The 6,307-nt window shown below is 41.9% G+C and overlaps 1 non-coding gene across 1 annotated transcript; it reads left to right on the forward strand.

Annotated features, from left to right (window-relative positions):
• Positions 1 to 5,901: 5,901 nt before the first annotated feature.
• On the forward strand, positions 5,902 to 5,985 carry TRNAL-CAG (transfer RNA leucine (anticodon CAG)). Its single transcript has one exon. It is a non-coding gene; the product is annotated as a tRNA-Leu (tRNA).
• The last annotated feature ends 322 nt before the right edge of the window (positions 5,986 to 6,307 follow it).

Raw genomic sequence — 6,307 nt, forward strand, 5'->3', positions numbered from 1 at the left:
GCTGGCCGCGTCTAAGACGGAGGGGAGGTACTCCCGACTCTACCTCTAGGCGCTCGGTGCGAGTGCACTTATGGGCTCCAAGACAGACGCGTAAACACGCAATCTGCACAACATTCAGACCTTTCAGAGTTGAGCTCGTTGCCAAGCCATACACGATTGACCCATAATCTACTTTAGACCTAATCAGGGATTTATATAACATCAGTAAAGACTTTCTATCAGCTCCCCATTTGTGTCCAGAAATGCACTTTAATAAATTGAGTGCTTTTTGACATTTATTCTTTAATTGGCCAATGTGGTCTTTCCAATTCAATCTACTATCAAAAAGTAGTCCAAGAAATCTAGCTGAATTTTGAATAGGTATTGGATGGTTGTCTAGAGTTAGCCTGATGTTGGGCTTTCTCCTATGTGTAAAAACCACGCCAATACTCTTTTTAATGGAAAACTTAAAACCCCACTGGAGGCCCCAGTTATGAATCATATCCAGTGCCAATTGGATCTGATTTGCCGAGAACTCTGCATTATTGCTGGAGTGCCATAATGCACAATCATCGGCGTACAGTGAGTATTTAAGATTCCGAGGAGGAGATGGTAAAATGTCATTTATTATACATAAAAATAATGTGGGAGACAAGACACTTCCTTGTGGGACCCCGTTTGCCTGGACAAAAATGTCCGAGAAAGTGACGTTGTCAGAAAATAATTTGACAGAAAACGTTCTGTCAGAAATGAAATTTTGGATAAAACAAGGCAAGTTTCCACGTAATCCGAAAGCATAAAGTTTTCTGAGTAGGCCATGTCGCCAAGTCATGTCGTAGGCTTTTTCTATGTCTAAAAATACTGATATCAAAAAATGCTTTTTGGCAAATGCCTCATGAATGTGACTTTCCAGTTTTACTAGCTGATCGAGAGTTTGGCGTCCCTTTCGGAAGCCGCACTGCTCGTCAACTAGTAAATTTCTGTTATTTAAAAAATGCAATAGCCTACTATTAACAATTCTTTCCATGACCTTGCATAAGCAACTTGTCAACGCAATTGGGCGGTAAGAGATGGCGGATCTGGGATTTCCCCCTCCTTTCAATATGGGAATGATGTGGGCGAAGTGCCATGAATTTGGAAAAGTCTGGCTTTTCCAAATATCATTGTACACTTCTAGCAACTTAATCATGTCATCATGATTAAGATGCTTTATCATCTCATATCGAATCTCATCAGGGCCTGGGGATGTTCCTCTACAGGCTTCTAGGGCTCGGACAAGCTCATTCATTGTAAGGTCTTTATTGTAATCAAAATTATCTCCTGTGGCAAAGTGAATTGGTTGCAGCTCGGCTGCTTCCTTGGTGGTCAGGAATGCAGGGTTGTAGTTTTCCGAGCTGCTTGTATAAGAGAACTGCCTGGCGATTGTGTTAGCAATGTCTCTAGGTGAATCATAATTTCTTCCCTCATGAATGATGTTTCTTATTTTAGTTGATGTTCTTTTTCTATTAATTCTATTGACTGTGGACCAAACCTCTGATAACTTGGTGTTACTATTTATTGTAGAGACAAAGCTTCGCCAGGAGTCTCTCTTGGCTTGTCTAATTGTTCTACGAGCCCTAGCTCTCGCTTGTTTGTAATTGCGAAAGTTCTCGTTGGTAATATTATTATGGAAAAGCCTGTAGGCCCTATTTCGTTCACATAGCGCCCTGCGGCAATCTGGTGTCCACCATGGAACTCTATGCTTAACGCTATCTGTCGAAGTCTTAGGTATGGTTGCCATTGCTGCATTTATAATACAATTTTGAACATTGTTTACTTAATCATCAATGGTTTCTCCAACAACTTCGAGCTTGACGCTCCTTGTGAAGGCGACCCAATCTGCTCTTTTTACGTTAAATTTGGGTGCTGAAGGCGTCCTCGTGGTGTCGCATGAATATTGAATACAAATAGGAAGGTGATCGCTTCCCAATGAGTCGTCAATGGTGTGCCACAGGCACTTGGCTGCTCGTGTTGAGGAAACCAGTGATAGGTCAATAAAGCTCAAATTACCGGTATTATCGTCTATTCGTGTTGGACTACCATCATTTAGAAGAACCAGATCAGAGTCGTTGATCAACTTAACTACTTGCTCACCTCTACCATTCACCCGCAGGGAACCCCAAGATGTATGACGAGCATTAAAATCACCTAGAATTAATTTATTGTTTGGCAGACTGTCCTGAATAGCAAAAAGCTCATCATAGATTAACCTTTTATCAGGTGGACAGTAAGCTGAGCATATAGTCAGATACGTGTTATTGAATTTTACTTTGCATGCGACGTGTTCCAAAGTAGAATTAATCGTCACTTCAATGAAAGGGAGATTCTGGTGGATGTACATGGCGACTCCGCCTCCACCCCTTCCCTCTCGGTCTTTTCTACAAAGATGGTAATTTTTTAGCGATACGACCTCGTCAGAGACTTGGTCGTTTAAATGGCTTTCTTGTAGTACGATAATATCGGGAGCATAGGACGAGGCTAATAATCTAAGAGAGTTTATTTTTGATCTAAGACTTCGACAGTTCCATTGTATAATGGTATACGCGTGGATTACGTTTTATGGGGTTTGGAAGTGCCTTGTCCGCCGGTTTTTATTTTCTTTTTTTGGGAGGGAGGCGCCTCCTCCTCTCCCTCGCTTCCCGAGGGCCTCTCTCGGGAATTTTTGGAGACAGTAGTCTCCATGGCCTGCTCCCCTCCACCAGAGAGACGCCCGGCGGAGGACGATCTGCTCTTACGAGCAGAACTACCACCAGACGAAGTTCTAGTGGGGGTCGCCTGGACTAGAAGGTGCGATCCGGATTGTGATTTGGTATCGACCTCCTTAAGATGCTGTTTTTGCTGGGTTGATTCAGCAATTTCTTTAATTGTCTTATTCAATTCTTTAATCTGATTCATCAAGTCCTTTACTGTTTCTTTTAATTCGGAAATTTCCTTGTCTTTAACTGCGAGCTGCTGACTAACACTGATTGCACTGGAAACATTGTTAGTTACTGCTGAGGCGTAAGAAGTATTGGGTTTGCTTGTCAAACCTTCCACTTTCTTTTTGGCCTCACGGTAGCTAACATCGTGCTCTCTCATGTATGCTAATGTCTCAGTCTCCTTCTTCAGGCTACTGCAATCAGCAGAGCCTGACTGATGGGGACCTCCACAGTTAGCACACTTGAGTGTCTTTTCCGTGCATTCAGTGGTATCGTGATCTCCAGTACATTTACCGCAAGTGAATTTGTTACTGTCCTTATCCATGCATCTTAATGAGGTGTGTCCAAATTTTTGGCATCTATTACACCGCATTGGCTTTTGAATATAAGGTCTTACTTGAACAATCTCATATCCGATTTTAACAGTACTAGGAATTTTTGGTGAAGAAAAAGTCAAGAAACACAATCCGGTCTTTGTTCGCACATTCCCACCTTTCTTTGACATACAATTTACGTCTACTACGCTCTGGTCTTTCATGGCATCAAGAATTTCGCTTTCTTCCATTGTCCTCAAATCCCTGTGAAAGATTACTCCCTTACAGGTATTTGGGCCAACAGGAATAGTTACTTTTACTGTAATGTCATGAATTTGCGTCAGCTTTAATAAATCATAAATCTGAGACTTAAATTGTACTTTCACAAGGAGGCTGCCATCTCGCAATTTTCGTACAAAATCAAACCCGCCTTCCACTTGACCATCAAGGACCTTCTTAATGATAAAGGGGTTGACATTCTGCAAGGATTGATTTTCATTCATGCATCGGATGTTCACGCACCTTGCGTTCTGGGGAGGGATATCAATGTGTCGTCTGGGTCGGTCATTGGTCGGGGTTCCATTATTAGTCTTAGTGGTCTTAGAAGAGTTCTGAGTCGCCCCTCCTCCTTGGGGAGGAGGAAGGGTAGCCGGGGAGTCAATCATTCTGGGTGTCGGACCAGGTCCGAACCCTGGGCCAAAGCCCGTTGTCCTGAGGGGACTACCTTTTCCCTTAACTTTTGGATCAACCTAATCCCAATTGCTAAGAGAGGATAAAATAAAACAAGTCTTTCAGTTAATTGTCCTCACCCCCCCTTAGTGGAAGCCTGGTTGCGTTCTCCAGTACCAACTAAGGGATCGGAGTTGTATGTAAGACACCTTCCAACCGCCGAACCTGCCTAGTGCGAGGGACGGTAAGTTGGTGCCCACCCCCTAAGCGAATACAGGAGCTCACAAGGAGACTCCTGTAGGCTCAGGAAAGTCACACAGAAATATGGAAAAAATTTAGGAGGAGAGAAAAGTTGCGCCCAAAGGACGCCCCAGACTACTGGGCCTCCCTACCCAGGGGTCAGCCCGTAAGGGCTACCCTGTGGTAGAAGAGAGCTGCGGGTCTGGGGTGGGGGCTGACTATTCTACTGTGGTCTCGTGTCACCTTCAAAATAAAAGCACTGAAGGTGCAGAAAAGCACTTAAAGTGCACAAAATCTGTATAAAACAGCACTTTACTCAACTTTGTTTTACTTTACTTAAACTTCAGAAGCAACAATGCCGAGCAAGACCAGAGGCCCCGAAACCAGGGTAGCTCTGGTGTCACAAGACTTATTATTTGTTGCTGCTGCGTTATGAAAACAGGGTGTGAGCCTTAAGGAGTCTCATACACGAGTCGATACTAGACTAGTAGTACCCAAACATATTATTTCAATTGACTGAGCACTTCAAACACACTAGTCCTTTCAATCTTCAACTTTTTAATATCAAAAGTGGTATATTAAGTTTAACATAGATATCATGTTGAATCCTTCTGAAATGCAAAATATGACGCCCATGGCTGAAAGATCCAAAATGAAGTCGCCATCATATATATATATATATATATATATATATATATATGTATGTATGTATCTGTGTGTGTGTGTGTGTGTTTAACATCAATATCTACCTGTTTATTTATCTGCGTATACACACTCATGCGGATATGCATTCGTAGCCTGCTTTCCCTGTGTAATTCTATTAACAGATAAGCATGGTGAAGATTATGTTGTCCTTGGGTAGCAACTGTTATTTCCTATTTGCTAACGCCTAGAAGGAAAGAATATGGCCAATATTTCCTTCAAACTTTGCTTTTCTGTCCAGGATAACAATATTTCTGAAATTTACCTGTCACATCGTGGCAGAAGCAAAGCTCATCTCAACGGGCGAAGAAGCGTGGAAAGACTGGTGACACTTTTTCTGATTTGCAACATGCACGCTTTCATAACCAGCGCCACTGCTTGAGTCTGGACGTCAAGGGCTTGGCAACAGACGCTGTGAGACCAAGGTCTCTGACCAAGTGGTTGAGATCTTTCTGGTTGGGGTCGTATGGGTTTCTCTCGTCAGCCACACTCCGCTCATCCGGATCAACACTTCATCCTCTTCTGGGCTCAGGGCTGTGTGACGCCGGGGTTTCCAGGCGGAAGCAGTCAGGAAGAAGCAGTTAGTGACCGAAGACAAAATAGGGTCGAAATGTTGTTTCTTTTCTATATGGAAATTTAGAAACTGGACCCAGCAGTCCACTGTAGGAAATAAGCTTTCCTCGGTAACTACGGCATTAGGGATAGACATAATAATTATTGTTAATATTGCTATTATCATTATCATTACTATCATCATTATCAGTATGATTGTCATAATCACTTCAATCATTATCATTACCCTATTACTGTTATTGTTAATATTATTGTTATTTTCATTATCATTTCCTACTATTAGTATTTCCAGTCTTGCGATTATCATCATGGTTATAACCATTATTATTTCCATTATCACTTTAATGGATATCATCATTATTATTTCTATCATCATTATCATTTCTGTGACTAGTCTTACTTTGCCTTGCATTTACTTCTTTGTCTTCCTTTTGAGTTTTCTTTTATATCAAAGTAGAATAAGATAAGTCAGGATGGCCGAGCGGTCCAAGGCGCTGCGTTCAGGTCGCAGTCCGGTCTTCCGGGCGTGGGTTCGAATCCCACTCCTGACACAGGATTTTAACAGGACAGACACACTCACACACGCACGCAAGAAAGATCCATGTGTGTATGTGGGAGAGTGTTTCTGTCTATATGCATGTATGTCGCGGGTGTTAGCATGCGCAGACCACATCCCGTTGCTGGACTTTCGCTTCCGTAACCTCAGGTAAATTTGTCCAGGGATTTTTTTTTTTTTTTTTTTTTTTTTTTGAGGGGGGGTGGTTAATGATGTATTCGTCAATAGAAAAATACGTTATATATATATACATATATATATATATATATATATATATATATATCATATTCTATATAAATAAAATATATATGTGTGTG

Source organism: Penaeus japonicus, unplaced genomic scaffold (genome assembly GCF_977035675.1).
Source record: "Penaeus japonicus unplaced genomic scaffold, GWHDUDI00000001_assembly GWHDUDI00000040, whole genome shotgun sequence".
Taxonomy (NCBI): Eukaryota; Metazoa; Arthropoda; class Malacostraca; order Decapoda; family Penaeidae; genus Penaeus; species Penaeus japonicus.